Source organism: Montipora foliosa, chromosome 13, assembly GCF_036669935.1.
Source record: "Montipora foliosa isolate CH-2021 chromosome 13, ASM3666993v2, whole genome shotgun sequence".
Taxonomy (NCBI): Eukaryota; Metazoa; Cnidaria; class Anthozoa; order Scleractinia; family Acroporidae; genus Montipora; species Montipora foliosa.
This window is the reverse complement of record NC_090881.1, coordinates 4726918-4734417: the sequence shown is the minus strand read 5'-3', so window position 1 is coordinate 4734417 and position 7500 is coordinate 4726918. Positions and strand designations below refer to the sequence as shown.

The 7500-nt window shown below is 37.6% G+C and overlaps 1 long non-coding RNA gene across 2 annotated transcripts in view; it reads left to right on the top strand.

The window, feature by feature from the left end:
• The window catches only part of LOC137983869 (uncharacterized), a 498488-nt gene that overhangs the window by 2121 nt on the left and 488867 nt on the right, over positions 1-7500 (top strand). The window contains exon 2 of one of the 2 annotated variants that reach the window (XR_011119035.1): positions 518-582. The exons of the other annotated variant lie outside the window; for it this stretch is intronic. This is a non-coding gene — a long non-coding RNA (uncharacterized lncRNA). The remainder of the gene's footprint in view (positions 1-517; positions 583-7500) is intronic. 2 annotated transcript variants of the gene reach the window in all.

Genomic DNA, 7500 nt, shown 5'->3' with positions numbered 1-7500 from the left:
TTATAGAATAATTTATTTGATTCAGAAAAAGGCAGCTTGAATGCACATTCCTTGATTATTACCAGTGGTAACTGGAATACTGCTGCTGCATCTACTACTCCTAGCACTGTACTTCTAGTACTACTGCCGAGTAAGTGCTAATGCTACTGCTAGTACCTCTACTACTACTGCTGCTGCTGCTGCTGCTGCTGCTACTACTACTACTACGAGGGTAATTAAGAGGATGAGTGAAATTAGATTAAAAGGAGTTGAAATAATTATTGTTTAATTTTAAGTTGGTAGAGAGTGTTGTTTATGTTGCACTATACATTACATGTAGATATTGCAAAAGCCATAAAGCACATCAGCAGCATCGTTAGGTCATTAAGAAAGCCACCTGCTTATCAGAAAAAGGTGAAATAAATTTGTGTGACTCTTTCAGTGCCATAATGACCGTACAACTACTGTTGTTTATTCTATGTTTTTGTATACGAGAAGTAGTAACAACATACTAACACGTGTCTTTAATCCTGTTTAGGAAAGAAACCTCAACATCAAGAGGAAGGGGACAGAAATCCCCACTGTATTCAAAGGAAAGTCATGGTGGGTATTTTAATACATGTGCCATTGCTTTTTGTATAATTTTATTTTACATTCATGACCTTTAACAAGTTATCTTTGCCCTGAAGCGACCTGATTGTTGAACTCATGATATTGTAATAAGTACATGCACCTTTAGGTAATTCTCTAGTGTTGGGTTAACTCATTCACCCCTAAACCGTCCTAAACCGGCCATTAACTTAGTATTTTACTCTGTGTAACGCCAGACAATTTTACTCATCAATGAAGAACCCCCAGGAGTCAATGGGTTAATGTACATGTAGTTGTAGTATTTATATCAAAAAACAAAAAACAGATACAAAAAGGTACAGTCTGTCTCCGCCCACAAATAGCAAAGGCTAATCGCGGTGCACGGAGCTACATGCATTCCGTGGTTAAACCAATCAACTAATTATTTTAACAAATAAAATAAATAACAAAGGACAACAACTTAAACCATTAACAATAACCAATAATTATCAGTACAGTCAGGATACAAGCTACGGCAGAATTGTAGGTTTTGGATAGATAATGTTCTTATTCCAACTTTGGTGAGCATTTTATTCTCAAACATTCAGCATGTTTATTGATGTAGTGTCCTGGTGTTATAATCATTCTTGCCTTGGATGAAAATTAACACTCCAGAACCAAAGATCCAAAAGAAGATACATGTAACAACATTAAAGATCATGTTGCTCCATTTCAGTGTGCAATATGGTTTTAGACTGAAGAGAGACTAAGTTCATTACACAGTTTTGCTTGCTGTTTAAGCAGCAGTGAAAGATAGACCTGAATATTTCAGGGCTGAACAGGATTTGAACCCTGACCTGAGCGTTGCGGTTGCAGCAGTATCACAGCGGTCAGTTATCACATCCCATTTAGGCCGAATTTTCTCAGTTCAGGTCTGTCTTTTGCTGCTAAAAGCATCAAACAAAAGTGTTATGATCTTTCACTCATTTGGTTCTCCACAGTTTAAGTATGCGAAATTCATATTACATGTCAAGGTTTTGGACTATTGGTAACATTTATTGGTTTTAGATCCATATAATTATTGTTAATTAAATTACAATGTTTTGATAGCCAAAAAACAATCAGATTCAAGATGATTGTAGAAATGAGTGCAGCAGTAAATAGACCAGCAGGTACATTTGTACATGTAACAATGAATATGTGTATAAGTGCAATACTTACCAGTACTGATGCAGTTGCTGAAGAACGGTATCTTATCTGAGTAAAAAATCAATCACATTCTTACACCAGTGTTCAGAAGCCGTAAAATTAGGCAAGATGTTAAACTGTGTGAACTGAAACCACCTTTAAATGAACGGGCATTGACTCCCAGAGGTTTCCCATTGATGAGTAAAATCATCTGGTGTTAGACAGAGTAAAATACTAAGTATGGCTGGTTTAGGCCGGTTTGGGTGTCAAAAGGTTAACCAGCAATGTGTGGTGTATGATTATCAATTTGATCTGTGCAATGCAGAGTACATCAGTTACACTAACCAGCGCTCCATTAACATATTGATGAAAACCGCTGGTGCGATGCTTTATTAAACCAAGTGACTGAGCTATGAAGCCACTAAGGATCATAGCTTCACTTGATATCATATCTGCAGTTCAACATATATTTCTTTACTTGTATTGAATACACAACAGAATTTTACATTACACTAATGTCATGAATACCAAGAAATGAAGATATACAAAGAAAAAGAAAAAGAAAACAAATACAACTTATAATTATAAGCCAAAACAGGATGTAATAGGCAGCTATAATACTGACATGCACAGGAACTGAGTGAACATTATCAAAGAGGGCGAATAAAGTAAATTGAATCATGTAAATTTCTCGACCTTGTATTTAAAATTAATAAATATTATTAACAACGTGAGACAAAATAATTTGAGCTCTCTTTTAGGTTATTTGAATAGGTGTAATACGTCATGTATAAAAAAGGTAAAGTTATAATTAAACTTTCTCACAGTTCCATGCCTAGCAAGGCTTTGCTTGAACAAGCCAAACACGATTTTTTTAGGTTCTGGATTAAAACTAGTATTGTTTGTGGCATTAAATCACCCCACCACTTGACGAGTTCAACACATAATTTGTTTCATATATCATTACACGAACATTCATTGGTTCATTCATCACGGAACACTTGAACCCACAAATGACCAACAACCAACATCAGTCGCTTCATTAAGCTCAGTTGGTTAGAGCGTCGCACCTGCATTTTGAGGTCTCTACGCAATTGCAAAAATTGCGTTCATAACTGCAAGCATCATTATAGCTCCATTTGATTTCATATCCGCAATTCAATACATGGTTCATTTCATACATGTATATAATTTCATTCATATAATTAAACTGTTGGCGACCTTACAAGTAACTTTTTGGTATTGAAGAAATGCAATGGAAAACTAGTTTGTCTAAGTTACCAAGCTTCAACACACAATTGGACACTGTCCACACAAAACTTTTTGTTTAATTTGAACATACTTTACATTGCATACATGTTAAATACAACACTTTAAAAATATGTGTTAATCGTTCCCATAACCTCACACCATATAAATTAGTTAGGTTAAAGATTCTTTTTGTCACTTGAAAGTGATGTCATCACAGTCTGGGTGACAGTGAAACGTTGGGTAACACTTATTTCGCTATTTTTTTTTTCTTTCATGTAAAATTAATACTTCTGTCAGTATCTCAACCCTCTTGGATAAATCTTGATTTGCTGGGGGATATGACATTGCTATTTCGAATTAGTTTTAGGGAATTTTAAACCCATTTCAGCAATATTGCTCTTAGCCAATAAATGTATTGTTAGCAGTTTCCCTATGCTTTGTTGCACATAGGATACACTGTAATGCAGAATTGTTGTTACTTATTAATAATATTGATATTCCATGTTTAATAATATACATGAAAAAATTACTCGATTCTGATTGTCTGAGAGCAGTGCAGTTCAAGTGTAACATAGTGCAAAAAAAGTGTAATAGTGTAAATTACACATCAAAATTCTGGATTATGATTGGCTGATAAACAATACGCTTTGGTCAGAACCAATGAAGTGTTTTGTTTTCAAATTAAGCGTGTGCCCTGGATGGCACAGTTTTTCCCTGATTGCGTGATATGCGTGCGTTCCTTCTACTTAACCATCTCGATTTTTTTCATATATATATTATTCAGAGGTAATCACATGATTTTTCTCGTGCAATTTAGAATAAATAATCACGAGTAAATTTTTTCAAAGGCTAAAAAGTGCACTAGCCCTACAGGCTCGTGCAATTTTGGTCGTCTTTGAAAAAAAAAATTACTAGTGATTATTTATTCCAAATTTTAATGGAAATCACAACATTTCATTACCTAAAACTAACTAACAAGTTTTGAAGTTGATAGAGGGGTCGTCAATTGACCAGTATTATCACGGTTGGACTGGATCAAGCATCAAATAGAGGCTGATGCAAAGGAAAATAATTTGCATTCCTCTGCATGAGCCTCTATTTGATGCTGATTCCAGTCCATCTGTGAGAATATGAAACTTGTCTATTTATTGTAATGTTGCCAAACCAACAAGACCAAAGTAATTACACACCAGAATATTTCCTGAATGAAATACTGTACCTGTCAATCCACAGGCTCCCCAAGCTGAAAATACGTGGTGTATGCGAAAGTTTTTGTATATAGAGAATTGTATGGGAAAATCACCGATCGTAAAAAAAATTGTGTAAATAACTATCTCATTTGAAGTAAAGTTTTCCTACCTTAAATGTGTGACGAACTTGTCTCTTTTGCCGAGTTTAGAGTCATTCTGACGCCGTTTAGTGAAGTTATCCGGAAGGCCGTTACTAAAATAATAGGAAGGCCGACCACTCCATCCATCGCTGGCCAGACCTCACTCCACAAATCGTTTTCTCCTCAACAGGAAAAGTCCCGAATCGCAATAAAAACAACAGTTCCATAAAGCCCAATAAATTTCACTCCAAATACGTGTGTTTCGGCGGCCGAAAGACTAGTGACGAACGAAAACTTTGCCTTAAAATTCACCTCTTGGGCTTCCCTCAGAGGCTTGTGGCCGGGCTGGCGACAACGGAAACTCGCAAGATGGTTTTAGCCTCAACTCTTATTGGTCCATTTGAATTTGACCGCGCGCTGGCAACACGACCGTTGTTGACTTGTGACCGGGCAGTCAACAACGGTCGTGTTGGTCACGAGTCTTTCGGCCGCCGAAACACACGTATTTGGAGTGAAATTTATTGGGCTTTATGGAACTGTTGTTTTTATTGCGATTCGGGACTTTTCCTGTTGAGGAGAAAATGATGTGTGGAGTGAGGTCTGGCCAGCGATGGATGGAGTGGTCGGCCTTCCTATTATTTTAGTAACGGCCTTCCGGATAACTTCACTAAACGGCGTCAGAATGGCTCTAAACTCGGCAAAAGAGACAAGTTCGTCACACATTTGAGGTAGGAAAACTTTATTTCAAATGAGATAGTTATTTACACAATTTTTTTACGATCGGTGATTTTCCCATACAATTCTCTATATACACAAACTGTTGCATACACCACGTATTTCAGCTTGGGGAGCCTGTGGTCAATCCTGTCAATTAACCATAAACTGGAGTCATATATCCTAGTCAGAATGCTAACCAATCCAATGCAGCTGCTGCTGCTAAGTATGGGAAACCTACACGTAGAGTGACTAAGTTGCAATAGAACTATTGGTCTTAGCTTTGCATCTGACTGGTTGAAATATTCATGCAAGTTTTTTTAATTCCATTATAGATCAAACTTTAAACACTAGTCTTGTCTATAATTACTCTCAACAAAATTATAATCAACTGGGAAGCCCTACAAAAATGTTTATTAATTAAATATTTTCCAGTGCTAATTAGTTACTTTTTTTAATGGTACACCTGCCTTTTGTACATTTAGGAAGTGTCAGACTATGAAAGTCAAAGATGAAAGAAAAAAAAAAAAAAAAGAGTTGGAGTAGTTGAAGACATGTTTTGTAAGTACAATGTACACACATCTTGACAATTAAGATCCTTTTCCAATTTCATTTTGCAATAGCCTTTACACAGCATTAGGACAGTTGATGGAGCATCATAGGCGCCTTGACAAACAGGAAATGTTTGTGATTTAAACAACATCAAACAATGTTTGGTGACCAAACATGCTCTTGAAGTGAGTGGCCAAACGGTTAAAACATGTTTCATCTAACTCAGATCAAACTCCTCACAAATACGTTAAAAATACGTGGATACAAGCGGCTGAGCAAGCGTGGCACGCATGCATGCGCCAAACAAAAGTTCGCCCATCAAGCATGAGAACAAAAGAAATGTTTTATGTTGTTGGATCGAAATTTGATACCCCTCAATTTTTATCAAACACGACCAAACACGATCAAAGAGCACCAAACAAGGTGGCCGAATGGTAAAATGATTGGTCACCAAACAATATTCGATGTTGTTTAAATGCCAAATATCTCCCGTTTAGCCAAGCCCTAAGACATTCCCATTATAACCAACAAAGTCAAAGTAGCTAGCACATGTTTGTTTAGACAAAATCATTCTCTTTATGTATAATTATGTCAAGTTACTGTTACAGTAAATTGGGTATTAAACCCTGACAGGAAATGTTTGAATACAGAATACAAGGCGATGGAAGCTGAATTTATAATATTAAAAAGAAAATGCTAATGTGAAAAAATAGTAACAACTGAATTAAGTATAGCGTGAAATTAAAGGTAGTTTTAGATTGACATAGTGTAATTGTTGATTCAAAGAGGGTTGTTTCTCTGAATACAAATAGCCTCTTTTCACTTGAGTTGAAAACTGGCGGAAACGTGATCTAAGGGCCTGTGGAGAAAGGGTGATCCTCTTAGGAGGGTCACCCTTCCATAAGGGGCAAAATATAGCCCCCCTTTACATGCAAAGTCTTGTCCCTGGGGCTCTCGCGATTATTGAATCTGGCGCCGAGGGAGACAACCAGCTCTTTTAGGTGAAATTCATATTCCTCGCTGTTCATATCCTTAAGTTCTTTTTCCGGCTCCTGAACAATTTCAGGGCAAAAATCTTAGGGCAGATCGAACGCCATGCATCGGCATATTTCTGCATACATTGTGGATACATCAGCCTCGAAGTCCACGCCGTTAGACTCGCACTAGGTTTTGAATTCTCTAATGTACTTCAGGAGTATCTCCACCACTTCCGATGTCCATGACCACTTCTTTCTTAGAATTTTCGTAGCAAGTCGTCCTCCACATCTTTCCGAGTCGAGCGGCTTACCCTCGTACTCTCGTCGACAATTGGTTCATCATCATCTAGGTCTTTTCGCGAAATGTCGACACTGCTATCCTCCGACTGTTCCGAACTCTGTTCAAACGATTTGGCCAGCACAGAACGGCGAAAATATTCCCTGGGCTTACACGCGCTTTAAACCATTACAGACTTTCGCGGCAACCTAACAGTAATCCAATCCCTCAAAAGTTGACCCTTCTAGAAGGGTGACCCTACCTCAAGTGTTTACATGGCAAAACGTTAGCCCTCCTAGGAGGGTTACCCTACTAAGCAGATAGTGTGACCCTACCTCTCATGTAAACCAAACCGGAAAATACAATAGGCAAGAGTAACCCTTCTAAGAGGGTGCCCCTTCTAGAAGGGTCACCCTATCTCCATGTAAACAGGCCCTAATTTGCTGAACATGAGTCGTGGCAATGTTCAAAATTCTGCAGATGTCTGATGTTTGTATTCTGACTACAGTCGCTCTGGTAAGCGACCACCCAGGAAATTCGAAAAAGTGGTCGCAACTAGAGCTGGTCGCTTACGAGAATGGGCTCTCGTAAGGGACCAAAATTATAAACAAGGGTCGCTTACGAGAGCTTTCAGAAAATGTCTCTGGGATTTGTAAATTCTT